The sequence below is a fragment of the Oncorhynchus masou genome, chromosome 19 (assembly GCF_036934945.1).
Source record: "Oncorhynchus masou masou isolate Uvic2021 chromosome 19, UVic_Omas_1.1, whole genome shotgun sequence".
Classification (NCBI taxonomy): Eukaryota; Metazoa; Chordata; class Actinopteri; order Salmoniformes; family Salmonidae; genus Oncorhynchus; species Oncorhynchus masou.
The window spans coordinates 32,570,454-32,584,908 of NC_088230.1; the positions used below are offsets into that span (position 1 = coordinate 32,570,454).

General features: G+C 45.9%; 1 pseudogene; it reads left to right on the forward strand.

Moving 5' to 3' along the window:
- The first annotated feature begins 14,008 nt into the window (after window positions 1-14,008).
- LOC135506280 (5S ribosomal RNA) lies at window positions 14,009-14,127 on the forward strand (annotated as a pseudogene).
- Window positions 14,128-14,455: the final 328 nt, after the last annotated feature.

A 14,455-nucleotide genomic window follows, 5' to 3' on the forward strand; every position in this document is an offset into this window, starting at 1 on the left:
AAAACGACAACACACTCCATACTGAAAACGACAACACACTCCATACTGAAAACAACAACACACTCCATACTGAAAACAACAACACACTCCATACTGAAAACAACAACACACTCCATACTGAAAACAACAACACACTCCATACTGAAAACGACAACACACTCCATACTGAAAACGACAACACACTCCATACTGAAAACAACAACACACTCCATACTGAAAACGACAACACACTCCATACTGAAAACAACACACTCCATACTAAAAACGTCAACACACTCCATACTGAAAACGACAACACACTCCATACTGAAAACAACAACACACTCCATACTGAAAACGACAACACACTCCATACTGAAAACGACAACACACTCCATACTGAAAACGACAACACACTCCATACTGAAAACGACAACACACTCCATACTGAAAACGACAACACACCCCATACTGAAAACGACAACACACTCCATACTGAAAACGACAACACACTCCATACTGAAAACGACAACACACTCCATACTGAAAACGACAACACACTCCGTACTGAAAACAACAACACACTCCATACTGAAAACGACAACACACTCCATACTGAAAACGACAACACACTCCATACTGAAAACAACAACACACTCCATATTTAAAACGACAACACACTCCATACTGAAAACGGCAACATACTCCATCATCTCTGTGACCTGCTTTTAGCCAAATGTCTCCATTTTCTTTGGAGGTTGCAGGGTTAGGGTGTTTGGTAGTTTATCTATCTGATTTAGTAGCGAACACTGAGGTTATTTTCTCTGTATTCCACGTGTCCAACCAGGGATTTGAACCCGGTCCACGAGACTGTGTTTGCCATCTGAGCTAAAGCCTAGACATTAGCTCGGGGTGAAGCCTGAGGTTATTTCAGCCTATTCCTCATTTGATTTAGGGTGTTGGAACTGACGTCTCCTGCCTCAAGAGAGTTTTGGCTTTGCCCTCAGATAAAGCCTAGGCATTATGTTAGGGAGCTATTGGAAGTTCAGGTCTCCGGCAAGGTTACTCAACACTAAAGCGTGTTTCAGCCGACCACATTACACACAAAGCCTATTATATGGAACCTTGTACAGAACTGTTTCTTTATTTAACAAGTCAATTAAGAACAACTTCTTATTTTCAATGACGGCCTACCAGGGAACAGTGGGTTAACTGCCTTGTTCAGGGGCAGAACATCAGCTTGGGGATTCGATCCAGCAACCTTTCGGTGACTGGCCCAACACTCTAAACACTAACCACTGTGTCTCTTTTCAATGTGCATTTCCTGAAGAGACGCTTCAGGCACCATTTTTAGAATAGAGCAAATGATAAGCAGATGTTTACATAATTCCTAGTAAACATGGAACTGAACAAATAGCCAGTGGAATGCATCATTCCTTCAGTCAGGAGTGATGGGACACCATCATGTTAGGTTCAGAACATGAGGTAAGTGGAATTCTTTATGAGCAAAAGATGTTGAAAGTATGTTGAAAATATGAATTTCTTGGTTGAAAGTACTTTGAAAATATATAGAAAATACGTATTTTTGGTTGAAAATAGTTCCAAATTTTAAAACGTCTTGTGCTCACTGGGTATGTTGTTGCGTTACGTTACTTCAGTAACCATGCTACAACAATGCTGTAAGGTATCTCTCCAAGAGGAGTATCATCAGAAACATGCTAAAAACATCAGCTTGTTTCTGAAGCTAACATGATTAAATCCCCAGTAGGGAAGTTCCTAGAGTGTGTGGGGCGTAACCATGACAATGATTCAAATGGATGGGATTATGCTAATGTACTGTACTGGGTGTGTGAGGGGATTTCCTTCTCTGACACTACCAGTCTAATTGGAGACCGCCAACAAGCATGCGTGAATACACGCACGCACGCACGCACGCACGCACGCACGCACGCACGCACGCACGCACGCACGCACACACACACACACACACACACACACACACACACACACACACACACACACACACACACACACACACACACACACACACACACACACACACACACACACACACACACACACACACACACACACACACACAAATATGCGTATATACAAACACACTCACATTATCTATCGTCAGCGGTCAATGTACCCGTTCTCTCTTCCTCTCCTGCTTTCTCTCCACCAATATCTCTATTTGTCTCCCTCTGTTCCCTCTATTAGCAGGTGGCCAACACCGCATCTGGCACACTGCCCCACTGCTGGCCAACAGGAAAACAGACCCGTAGTGATGTCATGGAGACAGAATTTCATCTGCGGACCTATTTCATTTACCACACTCCTTCATACCCTCAATCTATTTTGAGATGGAGAGAGAGAGGAACTAGTATGTGTCTTTCTGTGTGTGTCTTTCTGTGTGTGTGTGTGTGTGTGTGTGTGTGTGTGTGTGTGTGTGTGTGTGTGTGTGTGTGTGCGCTGAGTTGACTCTGGTGTAACAGCCTGACATGATGATGTCATTGAGGGTGGCAAGCGCCTAAGGACAGCTCGGGTTTAAGGTCACGGAGGACCCCAAGAAGAGGTCACCCTCCACCCCTGCACCCTGCACCCATCCACCCCTCCAACAGCTGCCCCACATTCACACTCCCTCTATCATGGCCTTGGGAGTCAACCCTTATAACTCTTTAACGCCTTAAAACCCCAGCCAGCAGAACACTGTCACTGACCCAGACACAGGGACTAAACCGGGGGAATGAGGAACGAATCGCACAGCCTTTCCAGAAAGACCCAGGGGTCGGAGAGGGCAAGCCCAGGCCCTATGTCTCAGGCTCTTTATGACGTCTGGGTCCCTGGGCTGGAACTCTGTAAGACCAAACAAAGGGCTTACATGACTTCTCTAATGGTTAGTCAACAAGAGCTTACGACTGGCAACAGCCCTTTAGTGTTCTATACGACTACATGGTTATACGGTGAATGTCTGACCGCAAGTCCATGACTTTGGGTAAAGGGATTTGATTGTGTTTACTGTGTGATGGACATCTGTCTGTGTACTGAGATCGATGCTTTGTTGGCGGCAGTTCAATCTGGGCTCAGTTCATTGGTCAGGAAACGGAGTCTGGGCTCAGTTCATTGGTCAGGAAACGGAGTGAAACGGAGTCTGGGCTCAGTTCATTAGACAGGAAACGGAGTGAAACAGAGTGAAACAGGTTGAAACAGAGAAACGGGGTGAAACAGAGTGAAACAGGTTGAAACAGAGTGAAACAGAGTGAAACAAGTGAAACAGGGTGAAACAGAGTGAAACGGGGTGAAACAGAGTGAAACGGGGTGAAACAGAGTGAAACGGGGTGAAACAGAGTGAAACAGGTGAAACAGGGTGAAAAGGGGTGAAACAGAGTGAAACAGAGTGAAACAGGTGAAACAGGTGAAACAGGGTGAAACAGAGTGAAACAGGGTGAAACAGGGTGAAACGGGTGGGAAAGGGGAGGTTCTAACTGAACTTGTCCAATAAGATGTGTTCATTTTAATTTTCTGTTCCAAAATGTTTTGCTACAGCATTTAATGAACCGTGCTGCTCTTTCCAGCAGCAGTAAAATAAAAATAACAATAGCAAGACTATATACAGGGAGGTACCGATACGGAGTCAATGTACTGGGGCACCGGTTAGTTGAGGTAATATGTACATGTAGGTAGAGTCATTAAAGAAACTGCATAGATGACAACAGAGAGTAGCAGTGGTGTAAATGGGGGGGGGGGGGCAATGCAACGAGACTGGGTAGCCATTTGACTAGTTGTTCAGGAGTCGTATGGCTTGGGGGTAGAAGCTGTTTAGAAGCATCTTGGACCTAGATTTGGCGCTCCGGTACCGCTTGCCGTGCGATAGCAGAGAGACCAGTCTATGACTAGGGTGGCTGGAGTCTTTGACATTTTTTAGGGCCTTCCTCTGACACCCCCTGGTATAGAGGTCCTGGATGGCAGGAAGCTTGGCCCCAGTGATGTACTGGGCCGTTCGCACTACCCTCTGTAGTGCCTTGCGGTCGGAAGGCCGAGCAGTTGCCATACCAGGCAGTGATGCAACCGGTCAGGATGCTCTCGATGGTGCAGCTGCAGAACCTTTTGAGGATCTGAGGACCCATGCCAAATCTTTTTAGTTTCCTGAGGAGTAATAGGCTTTGTCGTGACCTCTTCACAACTGTCTTAGTGTGTTTGGACCACGTTAGTTTGTTGTTGATGTGGACACCAAGGAACTTGAAACTCTCAACCTGCTCCACTACAGCCCTGTCGATGAGAATGGGGGCATGCTCAGTCCTCCTTTTCCTGTAGTCCACAATCATCTCCTTTGTCTTGCTCACGTTGAGGGAGAGGTTGTTGTCCTGGCACCATACGGCCAGGTCTCTGACCTCCTCCCTATTGGCTGTCTCGTCATCGTCGGGGACCCTATCTATGTAACTAAGGAACTTCAAGCACATGGAAAAAGTCCAAATCTAATCCATTATAATCATTATTATTACTGTACCAAGTGGTTGCACTATTGCACTTCCAATAATATCCTCAATTCACTCTTCAAACATTGGCAATGCTGAGGTGACCTCTTTCCCCAAACGCATGACACACACACACACACACACACACACACAGTGCTTGAGTTGGGCGGCGCTCACCGGAGGGGAGTACCAGCACATCAAGCAACATCCTCTCCTGCTGGAGCTCCTGTTCCTCTTGTAGAATATTAGAACAAAATATTGTGGTGCTCCTGCACATGAATATAAATAGTCCCACTAACCTAATTGCAACACCTAACCCTGTTTGCCAGTCTCTCTCTCTCTCTGTCTGTAACACACACAGTCTCTGTCTCTCTCTCTCTCTCTGTAACACACACAGTCTATGTCTGTCTTTCACACACACAGTCTCTCTCTCTCTGTAACACACACAGTCTCGGTCTCTCTCTGTAACACACACAGTCTCTGTCTCTCTCTGTAACACACACAGTCTCTGTCTCTCTCTCTCTCTGTAACACACACAGTCTCTCTCTCTCTCTTCTCTCTCTCTCTCTCTCTCTCTGTAACACACACAGTCTCTGTCAGTCTGTAACACACACAGTCTCTGTCAGTCTGTAACACACACAGTCTCTCTCTCTCTCAGTAACACACACAGTCTCTCTCTCTCTCAGTAACACACACAGTCTCTCTCTGTAACACACACAGTCTCTCTCTCTCTGTAACACAGTCTCTCTCTCTCTCTCTCTCTCTCTCTCAATTCAATTCAAGGGCTTTATTGGCATGGGAAACATGTGTTAACATTGCCAAAGCAAGTGAGGTAGATAATATATAAAGTGAATATATAAAGTGAAATAAACAATAGAAATTAATAAAATAAATAAGCATAAATATGGGTTGTATTTACAATGGTGTGTGTTCTTCACTCTCTCTCACTCTGTAACACACACAGTCTCTCTCTCTCTCTCTCTCTCTCTCTGTAACACACACAGTCTCTCTCTCTCTCTCTGTAACACACAGTCTCTCTCTCTCTCTCTGTAACACACAGTCTCTCTCTCTCTCTCTCTGTAACACACAGTCTCTCTCTCTCTCTGTAACACACACAGTCTCTCTCTCTCTCTCTGTAACACACAGTCTCTCTCTCACTCTGTAACACACACAGTCTCTCTCTCTCTCTCTCTCTGTAACACACACAGTCTCTCTCTCTCTCTGTAACACACACAGTCTCTCTCTCTCTCTGTAACACACAGTCTCTCTCTCTCTCTCTCTCTCTCTCTGTAACACACAGTCTCTCTCTCTCTCTCAATTCAATTCAATTCAATTCAAGGGCTTTATTGGCATGGGATACGTGTTAACATTGCCAAAGCAAGTGAGGTAGATAATATATAAAGTGAATATATAAAGTGAAATAAACAATAGAAATTAATAAAATAAATAAGCATAAATATGGGTTGTATTTACAATGGTGTGTGTTCTTCACTCTCTCTCTCTCTGTAACAGTCTGTCTCTCTCTGTAACACACACAGTCTCTGTCTCTCTCTGTAACACACACAGTCTCTGTCTCTCTCTGTAACACACACAGTCTCTGTCTCTATCTCTGTGACACACACAGTCTCTGTCTGTCTCTGTAACACACACAATCTCTCTCTCTCTCTCTGTAACACACACAGTCTGTCTCTCTCTCTGTAACACACACAGTCTCTCTCTCACTCTGTAACACACACAGTCTCTCTCTCTCTGTGTGACACACACAGTCTCTGTCTCTCTGTGTGACACACACAGTCTCTCAATTCAATTTCAATTCAAGGGGCTTTATTGGCATGGGAAACATGTGTTAACATTGCCAAAGCAAGTAAGGTATATAATATATAAAGTGAAATAAACAATAAAAATTAACCGTAGACATCACATATACAGAAGTTTCAAAACAATAAAGACATTACAAATGTCATATTATATATATATACAGTGTTTTTACAATGTGCAAATGGTAAAGGACACAAGATAAAATAAATAAGCATAGATATGTGTTGTATTTACAATGGTGCGTGTTCTTCACTGGTTGCCCTTTTCTCGTGGCAACAGGTCACAAATCTTGCTGCTCTGATGGCACACTGTGGAATTTCACCCAGTAGATATGGGAGTTTTTCAAAATTGGATTTGTTTTCGAATTCTTTGTGGATCTGTGTAATCTGAGGGAAATATGTCTCTCTAATATGGTCATACATTGGGCAGGAGGTTAGGAAGTGCAGCTCAGTTTCCACCTCATTTTGTGGGCAGTGAGCACATAGCCTGTCTTCCCTTGAGAGCCATGTCTGCCTACGGCGGCCTTTCTCAATAGCAAGGCTATGCTCGCTGAGTCTGTACATAGTCAAAGCTTTCCTTAATTTTTGGTCAGTCACAGTGGTCAGGTATTCTGCCGCTGTGTACTCTCTGTGTAGGGCCAAATAGCATTCTAGTTTGCTCTGTTTTTTTGTTAATTCTTTCCAATGTGTCAAGTAATTATCTTTTTGTTTTCTCATGATTTGGTTGGGTCTAATTGTGCTGCTGTCATGGGGATCTGTAGGGCGTGTTTGTGAACAGAGCCCCAGGACCAGCTTGCTTAGGGGACTCTTCTCCAGGTTCATCTCTCTGTAGGTGATGGCTTTGTTGTGGAAGGTTTGGGAATCGCTTCCTTTTAGGTGGTTATAGAATTTAACTGCTCTTTTCTGGATTTTGATAATTAGTGGGTATCGGCCTAATTCTGCTCTGCATGCATTATTTGGTGTTCTACGTTGTACACTGAGGATATTTTTGCAGAATTCTGCGTGCAGAGTCTCAATTTGGTGTTTGTCCCATTTTGTGAAGTCTTGGTTGGTGAGCGGACCCCAGACCTCACAACCATAAAGGGCAATGGGCTCTATGACTGATTCAAGTATTTTTAGCCAAATCCTAATTGGTATGTTGAAATTTATGTTCCTTTTGATGGCATAGAATGCCCTTCTTGCCTTGTCTCTCAGATCGTTCACAGCTTTGTGGAAGTTACCTGTGGCGCTGATGTTTAGGCCAAGGTATGTATAGTTTTTTGTGTGCTCTAGGGCAACAATGTCTAGATGGAATTTGTATTTGTGGTCCTGGTGACTGGACCTTTTTTGGAACACCATTATATTGGTCTTACTGAGATTTACTGTCAGGGCCCAGGTCTGACAGAATCTGTGCATAAGATCTAGGTGCTGCTGTAGGCCCTCCTTGGTTGGTGACAGAAGCACCAGATCATCAGCAAACAGCAGACATTTGACTTCAGATTCTAGTAGGGTGAGGCCGGGTGCTGCAGACTTTTCTAGTGCCCGCGCCAGTTCGTTGATATATATGTTGAAGAGGGTGGGGCTTAAGCTGCATCCCTGTCTAACCCCACGACCCTGTGTGAAGAAATGTGTGTGTTTTTTGCCAATTTTAACCGCACACTTGTTGTTTGTGTACATGGATTTTATGATGTCGTATGTTTTACCCCCAACACCACTTTCCATCAGTTTGTATAGCAGACCCTCATGCCAAATTGAGTCTCTCTCTCTCTCTCTCTGACACACACAGTCTATGTCTGTCTCTGTAACACACACAGTCTCTCTCTCTCTGTAACACACACAGTCTGTCTCTCTCTCTGTAACACACACACAGTCTCTCTCTCTCTCTGTAACACACAGTCTGTCTCTCTGTAACACACACAGTCTGCCTCTCTCTCTGTAACACACACAGTCTCTCTCTCTCTAACACACAGTCTGTCTCTCTGTAACACACACAGTCTCTCTCTGTCTCTGTAACACACACAGTCTCTGTCTCTCTGTAACACACACAGTCTCTCTCTGTCTCTCTAACACACAGTCTCTGTCTCTCTGTAACACACACAGTCTCTGTCTCTCTCTGTAACACACACAGTCTCTGTCTCTCTCTGTAACACACACAGTCTATGTCTCTCTCTGTAACATACACACAGTCTCTGTCTCTCTCTGTAACATACACAGTCTCTCTCTCTCTGTAACACACACAGTCTGTCTCTCTCTCTGTAACACACACACAGTCTCTCTCTCTCTCTGTAACACACAGTCTGTCTCTCTGTAACACACACAGTCTGCCTCTCTCTCTGTAACACACACAGTCTCTCTCTCTCTAACACACAGTCTGTCTCTCTGTAACACACACAGTCTCTCTCTGTCTCTGTAACACACACAGTCTCTGTTTCTCTCTGTAACACACACAGTCTCTGTCTCTCTGTAACACACAGTCTCTCTCTCTTTAGCACACACAGTCTCTGTCTCTCTCTGTAACACACACAGTCTCTGTCTCTCTCTGTAACACACACAGTCTCTGTTTCTCTCTGTAACACACACAGTCTCTGTATCTGTGACACACACAGTCTCTGTCTCTCTCTGTAACACACAGAGTCTCTGTCTCTCTCTGTAACACACACAGTCTCTGTCTCTCTCTGTGACACAGTCTCTGTCTCTCTCTGTAACACACACAGTCTCTGTCTCTCTCTGTAACACACACAGTCTCTGTCTCTCTCTGTAACACACACAGTCTCTGTCTCTCTGTAACACACAGTCTCTCTCTCTTTAACACACACAGTCTCTGTCTCTCTCTGTAACACACACAGTCTCTCTCTCTCTGTAACACACACAGTCTCTGTCTCTCTCTGTAACACACACAGTCTCTCTCTCTCTGTAACACACACAGTCTCTCTCTCTCTGTAACACACACAGTCTCTCTCTCTCTCTGTAACACACACAGTCTCTGTCTCTCTCTGTAACACACATAGTCTCTGTCTGTCTCTGTAACACACACAGTCTCTGTCTCTCTGTAACACACAGTCTCTCTCTCTGTAACACACACAGTCTCTGTCTCTCTCTGTAACACACATAGTCTCTGTCTGTCTCTGTATCAAACACAGTCTGTCTCTCTCTCTGTACTTTTCTCATGCACTTTTCACTGGCTCTCCCTCAGGTTGTGGCAGGAGGACACATATTTGGCTGCCATAACTGCACATTTTGTCTTTTCACCCAATAAATATTTGATTTTTTCTTCATCTTTTATAGTTTCAAATTATTTGTATTGAATTATAATTTTGGGAAATAAATATTTGTCACAGTGCAATAGGAAATGCAGCTCTGTCTCTACCTCTCCGCTGGAGCAGAGTGAGCACAGCCTGTCTTCTCTGGGCAGCCAGGTTTGTCTGTGACGACCGGTCTCTATAGCCAGACTGTCCTCTCTGGGCAGCCAGGTTTGTCTGTGATGACTGGTCTCTATAGCCAGACTGTTCTCACTGAGTCTGTACCTAGTCAACGTTTTCCTCAGTTTTCTATCAGTCACAGTATTCAGATAGTCTGCCACCAAGTACTGTCTGTTTAGAGCCAAATAGCATTGACGTTTACTTCCATTTTCTGTGGTGTCTTTCCAATAGGTGATATATTTTTATGTTTGTTTTGTGATGATTTGGTTGGGCCAGATTTCCTGAGTGCTGTCCTGGGGCTCTATGTGGTTGGTTTGGGTTGGTGAACTGAGCCTCAGAACCAGCTGGCTGAGGGGAGTCTTCTCCTTTTTCATCTCTTGACATTGTAGAGCTGTGTGATGGAATGTTTTGGGGTCACTTGTTTTTAGATGGTTGTAAAATTTGATGGCTCTTTTTTTCTATTTGAATGAGGAGGAGGTTTTGGCCCAATTCTGCTCTACATGCGTTATTTGGAGGTTTTCTTTGCACTTGCAATACAGTCTCTGCATGCAGTATTTCAATTGGATGGTTGTCCCATTTGGTTAATTAATTATTAGAGATTGGACCCCATACTTCACTGCCATATAGAGAAATTGGTTCTATAACTGATTGGAACATTTTGAGCCAGATTCTAATTGGAATTTCGATTTTAATGTTCCTTTTAATGGCATAGAATGCTCTTCTTGCTTTGTCTCTCAGCTCATTCACAGCCATGTGAGAGCTACCTGTGGTGCTGATATTTAGTCCTAGATATGTGTAGTTGTTGGTGTGTTCTAATAGAACTGTGTCCAAATAGAATTTATATTTGTCATCCTGATTTCCGGACCTTTTTTGGAATATAATTATATTTGGGTTTTTTAGGTTAACGGTCAGAGCCCAGGTCTGACAGAACCTGTGAAGATGATCTAGGTGCTGCTGTAACCCCTCTTTAGTGGGAGACAGCAGCACCAGGTCATCTGCGTACAGCAGACACTTGATTTCAGTGTTGTGCAGGGTGACACCAGGAGCTGCCGATTCTTCTAATGTTTTTGCCAATTCATTAACGTAGATGTTAAATAGTGTTGGACTTATTGGGCAGCCCTGTTTCACTCCCCATCCCTGAGAGAAGAAGTCTGTTTGCTTGTTGCCAATTTTAACGGCACATTTGTTTTTAGTGTACATTGATTTAATAAAATCAGGTTTTCCCTCCATTACCACTTTCTATTAGTTTCGTGCCATATTGAATCAAATGCTTTCTTGAAATCTACAAAACACGAGTAGATTTTGCATTTGTTTTGGTTTACTTGTTTATCAATTAGAGTGTGGAGGGTGTAAATGTGGTCTGTTGTACCATCATTTTTTAGAAATCCAATCTGGCTTCTGCTCAGGACGTTGTGTTCGTCAAGGAAATTATGTCATCTGCTATTTATAATACTGCAGAGAATTTTCTGTAATTATTAGGGTCAAATTTGTCTCCATTTTTGTCTCCTCTATTGTCTCCATTTGTCTCTCCTCTCTCTCCCTCTCTCGCTCTCTGTAACACACAGTCTCTCTCTCTCTCTCTCTCTGTAACACAGTCTCTCTCTCTCTCTCTCTCTCTCTGTCTCTCTCTTTCTCTCTGTAACACAGTCTCTCTCTCTCTCGCTCTCTCTCTCTTTCTGTAACACAGTCTCTCTGTCTCTCTGTGTCTGTCTCTCTCTCACACAGTCTCTCTGTCTCTCTCTCTCCATATATTTCTGTCTCTCTCTCTCTGTCTCTCTCTCTGTCTGTCTCTCTTTCTCTCACACTCTCTGTCTTTCTCTCACAGTCTCTCTGTCTCTCTCTCTGTCTCTCTCTCCCTGTCTCTCTCTCTCTCACAAACAGTCTCTCTCTCTCTCTCTGTCACACACAGTTTCTCTCTCTGTATCTCTCTCTCTCACACACAGTCTCTCTCTCTCTCTCTCTCTCTCTGTCTCTCTCTGTCTCTCTGTCCATAACTCTCTGACTCTGTCACACACAGTCTCTTTGTTGGTCAGGTGACTCATGAGGACAGGAACCAATTTATACACAGTCCTCTGTGGATTTGTCATTAAATGTCATAATTACTTAAGGGACTTAGCTGTGACACTTCAGTCAGAACTAGGCTACCCTGTGTGTATTCTCTCTCTCTCTCCCTCCCTCGCTGTCTCTCTCCCACTCTGTGCCTCTCTCTCCCTCTCAGGCTCTCTCTCTTTCCCACTCTCCATCTCTGTCTGTCTCTCTCCCTCTCTCACTCTCTCTCTTAAATCTGTCTCATTGCCTGTCTCCCTCTCTCTGTCTCTCCCACACACCCTTTCTCTCTCTCCCTCCCTCTCCCTCTCTGTTTCTCTCTCTCTCCATCTCTGTCTATCCTCCCCACCCTTTCTCTCTCTCATCCCATTCTCCCTCCCTCTCTCTCCCCCTCTCTGTCTCTCTCCTGCCATCTCTCTCCTCTCTGTCTCTCTCCTGCCATCTCTCTCCTCTCTGTCTCTCTCCTGCCATCTCTCTCCTCTCTGTCTCTCTCCCTGTCTCCCTCTCTCTCTCCTCTCTGTCTCTCTCTCTGTCTGTCTCCCTCTCCATCTCAGTCACTCTCTCTGTCTGTCTCCCTCTCTGTCTGTCTCCCTCTCTGTCTGTCTCCCTCTCTGTCTGTCTCCCTCTCTGTCTGTCTCCCTCTCTGTCTGTCTCCCTCTCTGTCTGTCTCCCTCTCTGTCTGTCTCCCTCTCTGTCTGTCTCCCTCTCCGTCTGTCTCCCTCTCTGTCTGTCTCCCTCTCTGTCTGTCTCCCTCTCTGTCTGTCTCCCTCTCTGTCTGTCTCCCTCTCTGTCTGTCACCCTCTCTGTCTGTCACCCTCTCTGTCTGTCTCCCTCTCTGTCTGTCTCCCTCTCTGTCTGTCTCCCTCTCTGTCTGTCACCCTCTCTGTCTGTCACCCTCTCTGTCTGTCACCCTCTCTGTCTGTCACCCTCTCTGTCTCACCCTCTCTGTCTCTTCCCTCTCTGTCTCTTCCCTCTCTGTCTCTTCCCTCTCTGTCTCTTCCCTCTCTGTCTCTCCCCTCTCTGTCTCTCCCCTCTCTGTCTCTCCCCTCTCTCTTTCTCTAACCCTCTCTCTTTCTCGCTCTCTGTCTCCCACCCCCCCGCTCCCTCTCTCTGTCTCTCTCTCATTCTCCCTCGCTCTCTCTCTCTCTGTCTCTCCTCCCCACTCTCTATCATCCCACTCTTTCTCTCTCTCCCTTCTGTTTCTCTCACTCTCCCTCCATCTCTCTCTCCCTCTGTCTCTCCTCCCCGTCCTTTCTCTCTCTCATCCCACTCTCTCCCTTCCTCTCTTCTCTATCTCATCTCTGTCTGTCTCTCTCTCTCTCTCCATCTCTGTCTCTCTCTCTCCATCTCTGTCTCTCTCTCTCCATCTCAGTCGCTCTCTCTTCTTGTCTCCCTCTCTGTCTCTCTCCCTCTCTGTCTCTCTCCCTCTCTGTCTCTCTCCCTCTCTGTCTCTCTCCCTCTCTGTCTCTCTCCCTCTCTGTCTCTCTCCCTCTCTGTCTCTCTCCCTCTCTGTCTCTCTCCCTCTCTGTCTCTCTCCCTCTCTGTCTCTCTCCCTCTCTGTCTCTCTCCCTCTCTGTCTCTCTCCCTCTCTGTCTCTCTCCCTCTCTGTCTCTCTCCCTCTCTGTCTCTCTCCCTCTGTGTCTCTCCCTCTGTGTCTCTCCCTCTGTGTCTCTCCCTCTGTGTCTCTCCCTCTGTGTCTCTCCCTCTGTGTCTCTCCCTCTGTGTCTCTCCCCTCTCTCTTTCTCCCTCTCTGTCTCTCTCTCTCCCTCTCTGTCTCTCTACCTCTCTCTCCATCTCTCTCCCCCTCCCTGTCAGTCTCTGTCTCTCTCTCCCTCTCTGTTTTTCTCTCTCCCACTCTCTCTGTCTCCCTCCCCCCACTCCCTCTCTCTCTCCATGTCTCTCTCTCATTCTCCCTCTCTCTCTCTCTCTGTCACTCCTCCCCACCCGTTCTCTCTATCATCCCACTCTTTCTCTCTCTCCCTTCTGTTTCTCTCACTCTCCCTCTCTCCGTCTCCCTCTCTCTGTCTCTCCTCCCTCTCTCTGTCTCTCCTCCCTGTCCTTTCTCTCTCTCTCTCTCTCTCTCCCTCCCTCTCTCTCTCCCCATCTCTTTCTCTCTCTCTCTCTCTCTCGCTCTCTCTCTCTCCGCCTCTCCCTTTCTCTCACCCTCCCTCTCTCTCTCCCTCCCTCTCTTTCTTTCTCTCCCTCTCTTTCTCTCCCTCTCTCTCTCTCCGCCTCTCCCTTTCTCTCTCTTTCCCTCCCTCCCTCTCTCTGCTGCCCTCTCTCTCTCTCTCACGGCCATACCAGCCTGAACACGCCCGATCTGATCTGATCTTGGAAGCTAAGCATGATCGGGCCTGGTTAGTACTTGGATGGGAGACTCCCTGGGAATACCAGGTGCTGCAAGCTTTTTGTCCACTCTCTCTCTCTCTCTCCCTCTCTCCCTCTCTCTCCCTCTCCCTCTCTCCCCCTCTCTCTCCCTCTCTCTCCCTCCCTCGCTCTCCCTCTCTCTCCCTCTCTCTCTCTCTCTCTCTCTCCCTCTCTCTCTCTCTCTATGGCACATAAAGTCATTGATCTTTTGCAGTTTTTGAGACGTGCAGCAGTTTGCCGTAATCCCAGCGTTTCATTGGCCCCTTAAACACTCCAGAGGACATGCTAGTGAGGTCAAGCCACAGCGGAAGACAGGGAGAGATACACAATGTTACACTCCAGAGGACATGCTAGTGAGGTCAAGCCA